General features: G+C 36.9%; 1 long non-coding RNA gene across 1 annotated transcript in view; it reads right to left on the bottom strand.

Annotated features, from left to right (window-relative positions):
- LOC144785412 (uncharacterized) overlaps positions 1-14,350 on the bottom strand; it is a 490,657-nt gene extending 476,307 nt beyond the window's left edge. Inside the window, exon 1 of the long non-coding RNA XR_013601870.1 lies at positions 14,172-14,350. This is a non-coding gene — a long non-coding RNA (uncharacterized LOC144785412). The remainder of the gene's footprint in view (positions 1-14,171) is intronic.
- Positions 14,351-15,893: the final 1,543 nt, after the last annotated feature.

Here is a 15,893-nt window from a genome sequence, read left to right as displayed (position 1 = left end):
TTTGTGCACATGGCGGGCGGGGAAGGGTACTGACTGAGCATACGGACAACCCTATTGATGTCGATTTTTCATTATTGATTATTGTATTAATAAAGATTCAAAGTAATGTTACCCATGATACTCGCCCATAGTGTGCGTATAGACGATTTTATTGTAACTGATCCTGTTATACTTTCAATTATAAAATCAACCTTCACTGATCCTGCAACCGTTTGTCACGTTTAGTTTTTTCAATTAAATGGCTCGCTTGTTACATACTCCTATACCCCTGGCTTTTGACCCTTTCCTATGCGCGGTCTGTACTAACGCCCTCGGGCGATCTATGTAATGAACAGACTACCATTGCCGAAACACAAGGGAATGCATCTCAGAGAGATAAGTCAAGTACGTGGTAGATAAAACATTTTCGTGTTTATGCACGCTGATGTGCTTTGAACGCTGCCCCCCCCTCATCATTTAGATTACCGCCGCCCATTGCACAAAAGCGTACAGGGCGCTCCCCACGCAAAAAAAACTATTTTTTTTCTTTTTTTTGCCCCGCGGGGCCCTTTTAAAGCCTCCACATCAAACCTAGGGGGTCAGGGAGGATCTACTATGCCCCCTTATGGTCATTTCCCCCTTTGTTTTGGCCTCCTCTTGTCTCTCGATCCTACCGAGAGACAAGATGGCGGCCGCTCCGGACTGTTTAGAATGTTGACAGACACCGGAGAGCCAATCAGCTTCGCTTCGCGAAGTTCCGTTACACGTCAAGTACGCGAACCGGAGCGCTACCCGGAGCGCTGTTACAGATATATATATTTTTTTGAACGTTAATTTATCAAAATCCACTGGAGCACATATATTGAGACCTAGCAAAGGCACATCGGGCTAACAGTCCCTACAATTTTGCCAAGTTTCCTGCAAATCCATTCAGCCGTTCGGGCTAAAAGTGAGGCCAACCGCCCTATGGAAATTAACATGGGAAAAACGCGTTTTGGGACCCCGCTTTTTTCTCGGCCCCCCCTTGACGAACCCCCCCCCCAAATGTTCAGGGGCTGCTCAGAAACAAAATGTTCCATTTTCCTGAAAATTTCAGCCAATTCCGTCCACAAACGCCAAAGTTATTAGACATACAATTTCAAAAATCCCATAGAGAAAAAATCCTAACTATATATATCTACTGGCGACCGCCAGTAGGTAATATATATATATATATATATATATATATATATATATATATATATATATATATATATATATATATCCTTTTTACTCCGCTCGATGCTGCAGCATCCCAGTCACGCTCCTCAGACTGGATCAAGAACGAACAAGTAAGACCCAAATTCCCATGCAAACAGTGTCATTTATTTCATTAGAAAGTTACACCCAAGCAAGTCCGCATGACGTGTTTCGCCTCTAGCCAGAGGCTTGATCACATGATACGTTGCTAGACATAGCTGATGGCATTTATAGAGCTGATGAACTTACATGGGGAGGCAACAAATGTATAACGGCCAGCCCCCTTAACCATTTCCTGTACAAGGGTGTTTTCACGTTAATAACACACTGAGTTTGTTTAAGTTGATTAAAGGACATAGTGTCCAAATCATATCATGTTGCATTCTGCCTCAGTTTCTCTCGCTAAGATATTGTGCAAAACTGCCTACTAGTTGATATATATACATCCTATATACACAAACATTTATAGCAGCATGTACGGGGGAAGTTTAAACATTGGAAGGAGATTGCTATATAAAGACACCATATATAGACAAAAATATATACTTCTTTTGTTATAAATTTCATAATATATACAGTATTTACAATATTTACAAATAAAAGACATAGTGTCTAATTTGCTAATAAACAAACCTCTGTTCCAAACAGCTTATCCAAAGCACAATATAAGACTAACTGCACATGATTACAACTGAAATCTGGTTAAATGAAGGAATTGATGTGGTCTAATCTTATATAATCAATTAATATAAACACCTTTGTATTGATATCCGATAGACAGCAATATCCATTTTAAATCATTCAAGCTCTAAATCACCATACTCATCCCAAATCCCAAATAAAAGTGCATAACAGTGTAATTTTTAACTTATCATTGCATTAATCGTTTTTTTCATTTTCTTATGGGGCAAAACATTTATACATTTCATTATTGATTATAAGGGTGGAAGACAGAAAGTAATACTTTAAACTTATTTTTTCTATAGCATTTCAACGCCCAATCCTAGATGTAATGGATGGTTAATCATTCATTATTAGACATAATATTCAAACCAAGGAAACCAAGGAAAATACAATCACCATGGGTCGCCAGTAGGTAGTTATAGTTAGGACCTAGCTACCATAGGAAATCCGCAACATTCTATTGGGAATAACTTTGGTGCCGGTTGAGGAATCTGCGTGTAATTTTCCAACATTTAGGCCAGCTCCGCTGCGCTCCTTCCCTGAAAGTTTCGGGGGGATTCGTGAAGTGGGGGCCGAAAAATGTGAAAATATAATTCCTTATTTCATACAGACTCAGTGTGATCCTTCTCAAAAATGTTAATGCCATACTTTTTACTATACAACATTTACCAGAGTGAGATGAGACACACGCAAACAGACAAATGATACACACAAAGAGAGAGAGATGGGGCAGGCACAGAGTGAGATGATACACAGGTACAGAGTGAGGTGAGACACAGGCACAGAGTACCCTTTAAGCTTAGAGATGCAAACTGTGTGCAGACACAGGTGACATTATAGAAAAATGTGAAAATATAATTCCTTATTTCATACAGACACTCAGTCTGATCCTTGTCAAAAATGTTAAAGCCATACATTTTACCAAATGACACACACAAAGAGAGAGATGGGGCAGGCACAGAGTGAGATGACACACAGGCACAGAGTCAGATGAGACACAGGCACATAGTGACATGAGACACAGGCACAGAGTGAGATGGTGCAGGCAGGGAGTGAGATTAATAATGAAACTGTACTGCACTGTTGCTGTGACACAGTTGCTGTGGTATAAACTTACTTATGTTGTAAACTAGTGTTTATATCGTTTACTTATTGTAATTGCTATGTAGTATGTTTGTAGTGGTCTATAATATGTTATTTTTTCTTTACCATAGATTGTAATCATCTATAGAAAGATAAACGAATATGCCGACGAAGGAAAGACGACAAAAAATATATAAACATGATTTATGGTCCAAGAAAACACAAATAGAAGATTCATCCAAAACAAAATCTTCAGTGAAAAAAAAGAATGCTCCTGGTAAGCAAACAAAGGAATTTTTAAGGAAATTAATAAATGTAAAAAAAAAAAGATGTTCTTTCAAAGAAAAAAACCCATCTCTAAATACAAAGAAAAAACTGTGCCCCTCAAAAAATGTTAGACCTGTAGAAGGAGATGATATTCTCTATAGCAATAGAAGGAGAAATCAATTTATTGACATTCATAGACGAATATTTTATAACAGAATAGTTTCAAATTGATTAAAACATGTAAAGATGTATCAAAAAAGAGTGCTTTTTACAAGAAAAAAAAGCATAGTGAAGATTGTGGATCAGGCATTTAAAGTGAAAAATAAATTATATGGTTTAGTAATCAATAGAATTCGTACACTAGATAAGGTAATCAATGTGTTCAAATCAAAATGTAAGTGGAAAAGAGTAATTAATCGGACTCATTTTGTGATGTTTTTTCTGGAGAATGGAAGCATAGTTGAAGTTGTGAGCCATTTTTTAATGAAGAAAGTTACTTTCAGGATAATGATTTGGTGCATGCAGTTGACACCAGTGGTCGAGATTATGAGGTGAAGGACGGTTGTCCGGTTGAAAAAGAAAAAATTATGCCTAGAAATTCAGAAGAGGTGTTAGCTGATGAAGTTTTAGGGAGATGTCCTAAGGCTCCAGTGTATACTTGGAATTGTAGTAGTATTTGTAGTGTGCGACAGGATTAAATTGATTTGTTTCTCAATTTCTTACAGACATATACTAAGAAAAGTCTAAAGCAAAAGTTGAAGATTTTGCAAGAGTTAGATCCTGTAGAGTGAGAGAAAAAAACAGGTTTGCATGGGCATTCACTGGCTTGTCTTTCAAGAAAAGTATGTCAGCGTGTTTTTCACCATTTTAGGATGTTAGCAGTGCATCATAATAAAGTGAGGAAATTAGTGAGAAGGTTGCATTATGCAAAAAGTCCAGCACTTAAGCTAAAACAGTTAAACAGTGCTCTTTTGCATGGAACTGAATTAGATGTGAAGAACATTTCTGAAGAAATTGAGTTTTGTTACTTTGGTGAAAAAGAGGACAGTGTAGAAACGGATACAGTAATAGAAGGTAATGCGGAAGAGAATGTACACATTTCAAGTACAGAAAAATTTGAACATGAAATTACAAAGTTTATGGTTAATTCAAGTGAAAGGCCTAATTTTTCTTGTGTGTGTTGTCGATGAACTCATTATAAGAATCAGGCTAGATTAGTTGATTTATATGTAAAAAGTGAAATGGAAAATAATGATGAGTGGAAGTTTTCTGCAACTTATTTGTTGGTAGAAAATTGTTTTGATTTGGGTTCTGATCAACGTATTTGTAAATATTGTTATAATAAATTAAATGAAAACAGAATGCCTGCTAGAGCTGTTCATAATAATCTGGAGTTGGTAGACATTCCTTCTGAATTGATGGATGTAAATACCTGAGACTATTCTGATTCAATGTGTGCATCCTTTTTAGGCTATTGTTCGCATGGAGCCTAAGACAGGGAAATTGCCTCCTTCAGATTTACAGAGAGGATTAAAGGGAAGAGTTGTATATTTGCCTCTAGATTTTAAGAAAAATATTGATACAATTGGTGTAGAAAAAGTAAAAGAGGAACCTCTGGTTATTCTAGTTAATAGTGTTCCAACAAAGAGTACAAAAATCTGGCAAGAATTAGTGGATGTTAGGAAAGTCAAAAAGGCAACGTTGTATTTGGTAAAAAATAATCACTACTACAAAAATGTATATGTTGGAGAAGAGGAAACTACTGTAGAAGAGGACAGTGATTTCTCAGCTGGGCAAATTGAAAAATTTGATGTCTCCAGAAGTGAAGAAATTTATGAACATTATAGTGTTCATCCATTGCATTCCAAAGAAGTAATGGGGAATGCAAAAGGAGGTCCCATTAGTGCATGGGAAGAAAGTTTGGAAGCTCGTTGTTTTCCACAGTTAATTCCAACAGGTCTAGGTGGACGATATAACGACCGACCTGTTCAAATTCCTGCATCTGAATACCGGACTTTAAGATTATATGCAGAAGATCCAAGGTTTCGTCAATGTGTTCCATATTTGTTTCATCTACTGTTTGACAGTGACTTGTCTGGACTTTCTTATGCAGTGAACCATATACTGAAAAGTGGAGTACATCTGCAAAATGTTTCGGCAAGGGACTTTATGGATAAAGTCAAACTGCAAGACAGTGTTTTGGAATCTCAGCTAATTAATCTCATGGCATGTCAGCATGGTATTAACGAGTATTAGTACCATCGTCATGGGAAATTGAAATGTATGCTAAGAAACTTAGGAACTCCTACATGGTTCCTCACTCTTAGCTGTGCTGAGTATGCTTGGGAAGACTTACTTCAATTTCTACGAGAGGCAAATAAAAACATTGAAAATATTGAATACAAGACACCTGGAGAACTGTGCTCTTTGGATCCAGTTAATGTATGCAGGTATTTCAATCATAGGTTTGAAGCTATGATGTCTTTTATCACAAACAAAAAAAATCCTCCGCTTGGAGAGGTTTTGGATTTCTTTTGGAGAAAGGAGTATCAAGCAAGAGGTGCTCCTCACATACATATGCTGCTATGGATCAAAGATGCACCCAAATTTGGAACAGATTCGGATGAGACAGTGATGAGTTTCATTGAACAGTATTCTGCATGTGCTGTTCCGAAAAGTACAGAAGAAAACAATTTAAGACACCAAGTTTTACGCTTTCAAACCCATCGTTGTGGAAAATACTGTCGTTGAAAATTCAAATCCAAGGACAAGTTCTATACAAAATGTCGTTTTGCATTTCCACGTCCAGTAACATCGAAAGGAAGAGTGAACAAATTTGTCTTCTCTGCTACATACTGTGACAAGAAAATCACCGAAAAATACATATAACCTAAGAAGAAATGAAGAGTCGAAATACATAAATGACTACAACCCAGTCATTTTGTCCATGTGGAATGCTAACATGGATATTCAATATGTTGCTGACAACTCTATTGCTGTTGCTCGATATATGACGTCTTACATCACAAAATCAGAAAAGACAGAACTGAAGGAAGTGTGGGAGGAAATTTCACATGAAAAGAGTCTAAGTAAGAAATTATACAGTTACAGTCTGAAGATGTTGTCGCATCGAGAAATTGGAGCACAAGAATGTTCTGATCGGTTATCATCAGCAAGTCTATATGCCAAATCTAGAACAATCATTTGGGTGAGTCTAGGTCTTGCTGCAACACGAAACCGAGTTTTGAAATCTGTACAAGAAATAGAGTATTTGGCAGAGAAAGAATCAAACTGTACAGATATTTTGAAGACAAACATGTTGGATACATACTATCCAAATAGAAGTAGTCATCTTGAGAACGTTTGTCTCTATGAAGTTCTGTAAACCTATACTTTTAAGAGGAACATCACAGAAGGTATCAATAAAGGTGTATATGCTGTAATTGGATGTGAAGGATGTCTGGTGAAAGAAAGAAAAGGCCATTTGATTAATCATCGAAAATTGAGTTGTGAATCTCCTGACAAAAGGGAATTTTACTATTTAGCTCTTTTACAACTCTTTAAGCCATGGCGTACAGAAGAGGAACTACTTGGAGATTTTCTCAGTTATGAAGATTCGTTCAATGCAACCAAGGATATCATAGAATGTCCTGTTTTTTCAAATTATCTGCAAATGTTGAACGAGGAAATACAGCAAGAAGCTACAATTGCAGCAGAGATTGCTAGAGACAGTTCTCAAGACAGTCAGAGTTCTGCTTCATTGAGTCAGGATCCACTAGGAGGGCCAATTATCCAAAATGAAGCTGCCACTGCCATGGATAAAGTGGAAAGAGCCATGGAACAAGCTCAGGAGGATGTATTTAACTTAGAAGATTTGGAAAAAGAACTAAACTATGAGCAGAGACAAATATATGACGAAGTCACAGAACAGATTGAGCATGGTTTATCGCATGAGAAAAAAGAGTGCTCATGTACATCATTTATACATGTCCGACTGTACGTGAGTGGAGAAGCTGGAACTGGAAAAAAAATTCTGATTAAAGCAATTGCAACTTATCTGCAGAAAAGAACGGAGTCATCGCTGTCTTGTGTTGTTACCGCTCCAACTGGGTTGGCAGCACATAACATTAAAGGGATTACTTTACATCGCTTATTGATGCTGCCAGTAGAGCATGATAATAAATTACAATACCACAAGCTATCTGGAGAAGCTTGTTGTGAAGTTTCAAGAGTCCTAAAGAAAATTAAACTTCTTATCATTGATGAGGTAAGCATGGTATCAAATGTAATGCTTGCTTTTGTGCATTTAAGAATGCAGAGTATGATGTGTTATTTGGAGGCAACCCCATCATTGTTTTTGGAGATCTACTGCAGCTAACTCCAGTGAAATGACAACCAGTGTTTAAAATGCTTACACATGAAGATACCAGGAAGTGTTGGAAATGTTAACATATGGTTAATTTTCAAATATGCAGAACTGCTTCAAAATATGCGACAGGCAAAGGATGAAGATTATAAAAATATTCTACAAGATATTAGAATTGGAAAAGTAAGTGAGCATGGCAAAGAAGCTTTACATGCACGATTAATTTCAAATTTGTTTCCAAAGGAAAACATTCTCCCAGAGAATATTTTTAAGAAAATTCCTGAAAACAAATCTGTCATATGCTTGATGCCAACTCTGCAAGAATGTTCAATCTTCAACAACAAAATGTTAAAGTTAGAAAATCAAGAGATTGTGAAACTGGAAGCTATTGATGAAATAGAGCATGAAGGAGCAACTAATATTTTGTCAGAAAAGTTGAAATCAAAATTGGATTCTTTAGAGAAGACAATATCTAAAACTGCTGGTTTGGAAAAGACTCTCTATGCATCTTTAAATTGTCGTGTAATGTTACGACGTAATTTACATGTGGAAAGAGGTTTAGTAAATGGAGCAATGTGTCTTGTTGTTGATTTTGTGAATTACCGAAATAGAGATGGAATTGAATTTCTAAAAATTAAATTTGATGGTATTGAAGAAGTACAACAAATCAGTCATTGTTCTGCTCGATTTTTGCTTGTGAAAGATTTATATGTCCACCGAAAACAGTTTCCTGTTTCTTTGACATATGCAGTGACTATTCATAAATCTCAAGGTTTAAGTGTAGATAGTGCTTTGGTGAATATTGGAAGTTCTGTGTTCAAGGAGGGTATGGCATATGTTGCTTTATCTCGAGTCAGAACTTTTTTTGGATTGTACTTAATTGATTTTGATTAGACAAAGATTAGTGCAGATCTAAATTGTGTAAAAGAATATAATAGGTTAAGAAGAGAGTATGCTCCAAATTTACCTCAATATCCTCTATTTGAAAGGCGTGTAGTAGGCCGAAAAAGAAGAAATGAGAAAAATTGTAGTGAAGTTATAGCAAAAAGAAAAAAAGTAGATGAACCAGTAATTGTAAGCAGAAAGGAAAAGGATTCAGTTAAAGATGTTGTTGGATTTCAGTTTGAAAACAGTTCTGGTGTCAACTGCTATGCTAATGTAGTCGTTAATGTTGTTTTTTTTCTCCAAACTGTTTAAGAACAGATTGTTGAAAATCGTGATCAAAGATTGTGTTGTTTGTTGAATTCTGTCTGAAATTCGAAATGTTTTAGACATATGTTCTGGTCTAAATCAATTTTCACACAATATTCAGCAAGATTGTCAGGAATTTCTAATGTATATGATTGTTGTATTGCAAGATGAAGGTGTAGATGTAGAAAATCTTTTTGGCCTTTCTTATAAATGGCAGCATAACGGCGACAATTTCTCCTTTTCGAGTACTACTACAATAGACACTGAAAGATTTATATATTTGACTTCACCAGACTGCCAATCAGTGTCTTTTAATAATCTAGTTAGAGAAGCAAATCAAAACATGATCTGTACTCAATGTAAATCTGCAATGCTATCAACATTATTTATACAAAGATATGGACAGTATGTAATTTTAATGTTCCAACGATGTAGACCTGATGGAACTAAATTGACAACTTTAATTAAAAATGTTGTGGCTTATCAATTATCAATTTCAGGAAGAACCTTTGCAACTGCAGCAATTATTTTCCATGATGGTCCTTCGACAACATCAGGACATTACACAGCTTATTTAAAATGTCAAAAAGGCTGGACTAATTGTAATGATACTCATTTGACTTTCAAACAACATTTGCCTTTTGACTTACCCAATTCTTACCTAGTATTCTTACAACCAAAATTTTAGGAAAGGTAATTGGCCTGTGAAGATTGGAGCAGTTAATAAAACTTAGTCTGCTGTTCAAAATTACTTTGTGAGTGAGAGTGATCAAGATAATAAAAAACTTGTAGTTGTCATAGAGGTAGTGTAAGTGTATCACATAGTGAGTGATATGAATATTATAGGAAATGTTAATCATAAGTAAGCCAGAGGTGGAAATATAACTATTTTTCATAATGTAAAAGATGTTGGAGAAACTCGGGTAAATGGAAGATTAAGAATACTATTGAGTATTACCAATTAATAATTAATTAACCATAAATAATTATCAGTACCCAACAATAAAATGAATAGTTATTTAATCAGAATCAATTTACTTCCCACCTGATTACCCTATAAACTCACAACACACTCCAATAATACATTAATACACTTAATATAATTACCAAGTAATACATTAATAAAACATAATTACTAGTTAATAAATATTAATTACCAATTAATAATTATTTAATAATACATTTATTATCAATACCAATAAATAAAAATAAAAAAATTACTTCATTACAATTAAACGACTTCCTACCCTATTACCCTATAAACCCACAACCCTCTATGGTACTAAAACGCATAATTTACTTTAAAAAATGTTATACGTATATTCAAACCAGTACAATACTTAACAAAAAAATATAAACACAAACATGTAAAATACATAATTAAGTACATAACACTAATATAAATAATGATATTAGTAACATCGATATTACTAACTTTGATATTAACAAAAACAATATTTCTTACCTTCAGGTCGATATTCTGGTTGTCGATATTTTTGATTTCGATATTCTGTACCTACTATATATACAACTCGATATTACTGTAGGTCGATATTTAAAACTTGATATTTAGACTGCGTACCTTTTTTCTGTACCTCTTGCTACTTTCTGCACTTCTTCTTTTTGCTTTTCCGCACCTTTTTCCTCTTACTGCACCTCCCTTGCCTCTTTCTACACATTTCTTCCTCCTTCTCTCCTCTCTTGCTACTTTTTGCACCTTTATTGCTTTTTTTCTTTAGCACTATTACCTCTTTCTGCACCTCACTTGCCTTTCATCACTTCTCTTGCTTCTTTCTGCCCTCTTCTGCTTCTTTCAGCGCTCATCTTCCTTCTTTCTGAATAATTCTTCCTCTTTCTGCACTTCTCTTGCTTTTTTCTGCACCTTTCATCCTTTTTCTGCACTTCCCTTGCCTCTTTCTGAACCTATCATCTTTTTTTCTCCTTTCTTTCTTCACATTATTTGTTTTTTTAGTACCTCTCTCACTTCTTTCTGGACTTCTTGTCACTTTTTCAACAACCTTTTTCCACTTATTGCACCTCTCTTGCTTCTTTCTGTACCTTTCTTGCTTTATTTCTGTACCTCTCTTGCTTCTGTAAGCACTTCTCTTGTTTCTCTCTGCACTTCTCTTGCTACTTTCTGCACCTCCCTTGCTTCTTTCTGCACCTCTCTTGCTTCTTTATGTACCTCTATTGTTTTTGTTTTCATCTCTCTTACCTCTTTCATCACTTATCTTGCTTCTTTCTGCACCTTTTCTTGTCTCTTTCTGCATTTTTCTTTCTTCTTTCTTCCTCTTTCTACACTTGTCGTGACTCTTTATGCACTTCTCTTGCTTCTTTAGGCACCTTTCTTCCTCTTTCTGAATTGTTTTTCTCTTTCAGCACCTCCCTTGGGGAAAACGTGTTTGGGGTTCCCCCTTTTACCTTGGCACCTGCTTGACAGGTCACTCTAAAACTTTCAACGTAGCAGCTCAACTGAATAAACAAAAACTTCACTGGATGATGTCATCAGTGATGTAATTTGATATATTATCAGTTTTGTCATCAATGATTTCACCGACCATGTCATGAGTGATGTAATATGTGACGTCATCAGCAGTGCTTTACAGGAGTGCGAGTTAGCCAACTATAATGATGGAATTTCTCTAGTTGTGTACGAGTAAAATGTCACCTAACTATAATGTTCCTGTAACCTGTGTTTTTTTCAATGAATATATATACATTTATATATGTATAGATCTAGATGCAAATTCACAGAAAGGAAAGCTATACAGGCGGGCTGGGGCTTATAGGCGACGTCACCGCCGTAACACACCACAGCCTTCATGTCACATCCAAAGCGCAAAATCAAGTCCTCCAGACAGACGTCAGGTAAGAAAGTTTTAATCTTCAAGAGCCAAAGCATTACCCGTTTTGACCCCCCAAGTGGGTCTTAATCATATGCTAATGTGAGGGTCAGTGACAATGGGATATAAATACACTTAGGTCATCAACAGTGAAGAAGGAATGCAAGTGCACCACATGTCATTTTCAATAAAGTGTTTTTTTTTTCAAGTATCAGGTGCCAGGCAACATTTTTACTTATTTAGTACTCTTTTAATAACATGGCTAATGTCCATTGTTAATAAATATTTGAGTTTTTGTAGTCCTGGTTAGAAATCCCGTCTTTCAATGGACTACCATGTCAATAATGATTTGCAAATGTCTAACAAAGCCTCGTAATGTACTTCATTTTTTAAAAACCTTGGATGCCTTAATAAGCCTCAATAAAAGCAAACTGCCACGTGCCAGCTTTAAAAGGAGCACTTCTATATCATGCTGAGTGGCAGTGAATCCCATTTCCACTGTTAGGCACTGTCCCTCGTGTGCTCATTGTTCCAATTGTCAATGCAGCTGCGTGAGAGTTATTTCACTCTGTCTGACTGTGAGTGAGTCCAGCAACTCAAGTAAACCCTGTCTGCCTAGTGAGTATCGAGAAATCTCCAGCCTGCAGGCCTCCTAAGAAAACAGTGGCACCGTTATAGCGAAATCCTTCTTTCCAGAATTAGGGCAGCTGGCGGGCCTCTTGTTACATGTAGATCCAGAAACAAATTCGACGAAAGGAAAGCCCATCCAAGCGGTCTGGGGCTTGTAGGCGATGTCACCGCTGTAACACAGCACAGCCTTCACGCAACATCCTAAGTGCAAAATCAAGCCCTTCAGACAGACGACAGGTAAGAAAGTTTAAATCTTCAACAGGCAAAGCATTACGCATTTCGACCTTCAAGTGGGTCTTAATCATATGCTAATGCGAGGGTCATTTTATGAGCCAGAAAACGTTTTTACAACTCCGAAATGGGCTTTTGTGATCCAATCAGAATCACAAATAGGAGTGAGTGTAAATGAGCTGCTGTTCTCGTATTTGAGTCACAGTGAGGTGCTCCAATGGCTTAAGATTGCAATTACAGTTACAACCATTGATCAGTTACTGTCACATGAGACCGGGTGGTAACTGAGTTGCTAAGAGGAAGCCGTCCCTATTGGAATTGCATTGGCAGTCTCAGGTGAAAAGATAGTTATTTAGCGGGCCACTATATTCTGGCCCTAATTTCATTCAATGTACTAAGCATCACATGTCCCTCTCAGAGACTTGGCACCTCTAAGAAAAGTTTATATTGAAGGGATGGAAATCAGGGAGGGAGATCTGTATTCTCAGACATTTGTCGGGTGGTACAAAATTTCAGCTGCGTCATTAATATTAATGACGCAGGAGTTCTTGTGACCACCACCAAAAATAAATTTTTATATATGTCTGAGTGGTATAGTAGATTGATAGCATACCAAAATGCTGAACAAGTCAATGTGCATAAACATTACTGGTTTGAATCCTTCCTGATTGTACATCAGGGCCTTTGAATCCAGGTCCGATGTATAGTTTAGAGGAGAGGGCACTCTGTTCCAACCAAAACACAATGCCCTCTTTGCCAAACTGAAGGTCCATCCTCTTCATTTAGAGTCAGGTGGACTTTCCGTATGTCTGCTACAGAGACTAATCTGTCTTCACCGCTGACACACCTCACCTCAGATAGTGTAACACAGTAGTGGCCACTGATGGGTTTTCCAATTGTCTGCACTACCTATTCAAAGAGGATGCACAAACGGCTAGCTTTCACCGTCTGTCACCACCAGGTAGAACCTGGCAATCAGGGGCAATCAAAACTGAAAAATTACCCCAACACTATGGGAGAATACTCCATGGCAAGGTGATCATTGGTTTTATTTATTTACCATAATAAATTGGCCCTGAAAAAATGTTGAAAGTTTGACGCAAGTGACCCCAGTTCCTGGAAAAAGCAAGTAATAGCTGTTGGGCTGGCGGACTCATCTAAATTTGGTAGCCAGAACACCTTTGACATGGCGGGAGTATTGTACTTTGCCACGGCGACACAATCCCTCTGTCAAACTCTGAATCTAAATCTATTAGGTTTTGGTACAGAAACACATACATAGTACTCAACTGTTCACAAACTCCTGTTCACAATGTATATAAAAAAATAGGAATAGCACACATTTTGCGGCTGGAGAACTGCATACTGAAATGCAAGCTGCATACAAAACTGTCTTTCAGAAAACAAACAAGTTTTCAATGCGAGTCAATTTGCATTTGGAGTTGAAATGTGTCCTTAACTCATTTTTAATACACAACACAGCTCCGCCGTAATTTGCCTGACATGATAGAATGTTGAGATAAGTCCTAATGTATTTCTATGATATAATTTCGAGTTTTTTGTAATTGATGCCCAATTTATTTAATCAATGTTCAATATAACAATTGCTCAAAATAATGAAAAGAAGTTTTCATTGCACATCAATGCGCTTTGCTTACCTAGAGTTGTCTTCTGGTGGCCCATCATTTAACCCGCCATTGACTATTGTAGGCGGATAAAATAAAACAAAACAAAACAAAAACACAAACTGCATCATTCTGGCAATATATTCTGCAAGAGAAGAGCAAGATATTCTGCAAGAGGAGATAGATGCTGGAGGCTGGAGGCTGATCTTTCTTTCAGTGGTTTAAATGTCTGGTGGTAGCCACGCCCACTCCTCTTCCTTCTCGCTATTAGCTTAAAGCACACGACAAGCCTCGCCTTCCTTTCAAGCACAGTACTAGCTAAACATGAGCACAGCAACAGCTAAACATGAAAGAACATAATTGGATGGCATGACTTTAGGCATCCTCGATCACATTCCTTTCACGTAGGCAATGGTAGGTGCTTCAGATTTCTTTAACCAAGATGAGATAAGGGTTGTGAAAAGAATGAAGTGCAAATCACTCCTATAAGCATTTTATTTTGAAGAATATTCTTTCTGCACCATTCTTTTCTCCTCAGTTGTGCATGGGACCAGGGTCCGGCTGGGGCAGCAAAAAAAAGTGACCCATAAACATTCAAAAATATAGTCCACACACTGACCCTTCAGACCAGCTCATTTGGCACTATCTGATTGCACTATAGGCCAGTGCAACTCTGTGTGGGGGTGGTGAACAGTGCATAATCTGTGTAAGTGTAGAAGATTGTGTTTGTTTAAGGAGTCCCCTGTTGGCACTGCTGAGTGATGTAGCTGATGAATAGTTTTTGACTTCAAATCTAGCCTCTTTCTCGCACCATCCTGATCTTCCTGTTTCTTCTCAATTTTGCAGGTTATTTTCTATTCCTATTGTTACCCTTTGTCGCTGTGTTCCTGTCTTTCTTTTCTTCTGCCTTTCTCTCTTTTGCTCTGAGTCACTGGAGGCTTGGTCCAAGACAGCACAGGCAGTATATGTTCCACTGTCTGCCTTCTCCTCCTGTCTCAGAGATATCCTTCTATACTTATAAATCACTCAAGAAAGAACATTTCCAGATGCGACCATAGTCAGCTCTATAGCTGTTTATGTCAGAGCTGTTTTCTGGTTAGTATTAAGGTGTGAAGTCACAAGACAGAAGTACTAGAGCATTTCACATAATTTTTTTAATTGTCTTAGTGAGTAATGAAGGCCAGCAGTTATGTTCGAGAGGCAGGAAAAGACTGTCACTGCACGTTTGCATATAGTGGTATAATTGATGTGTTTATGTATTTAATTATGCTATTTAATTATGCTAAAAACGATAATGGATAATGGATACTGGATACAGGACACAAAGAGCCTTGAATGAACAATGGAGTTAACTTGTAAAGGCATTCCAACATATGCAGGTATTTGCAACATATTTTTAACCTCCAGATAATGTTTTACCATTATCTTGTACACCAACAGGTTCCCTATGGATTCTCCATATTCCAATTATTTACCTTTATGTTGAATAAATTGAGCAGCAGCTTTTTTGTTTTCTCATTGCATACCTCTGCCCTTAATACTACAAGCTGCTGATATATCTTGCCCCCATTATATGCAGATTTTTTAATAGCTGTTGCATGAGCTCTCTCTGTACCCTTCCCAGTTTTTCTCCCTCTAGCAGTTTAACCTTACATATATGTATTTTGGTGACATACAGAATAGTACATACTCTGATATATGTCTAAGAGTGTCAAAGACTAAATTTAGTTTAGCAGTTCCAATATTGTGTTTAAA

Source organism: Lissotriton helveticus, chromosome 10 (genome assembly GCF_964261635.1).
Source record: "Lissotriton helveticus chromosome 10, aLisHel1.1, whole genome shotgun sequence".
Lineage (NCBI taxonomy): Eukaryota > Metazoa > Chordata > Amphibia > Caudata > Salamandridae > Lissotriton > Lissotriton helveticus.
The sequence above is the reverse complement of the archived record's forward strand: the minus strand, read 5'-3'. Positions and strand labels throughout refer to the sequence as shown.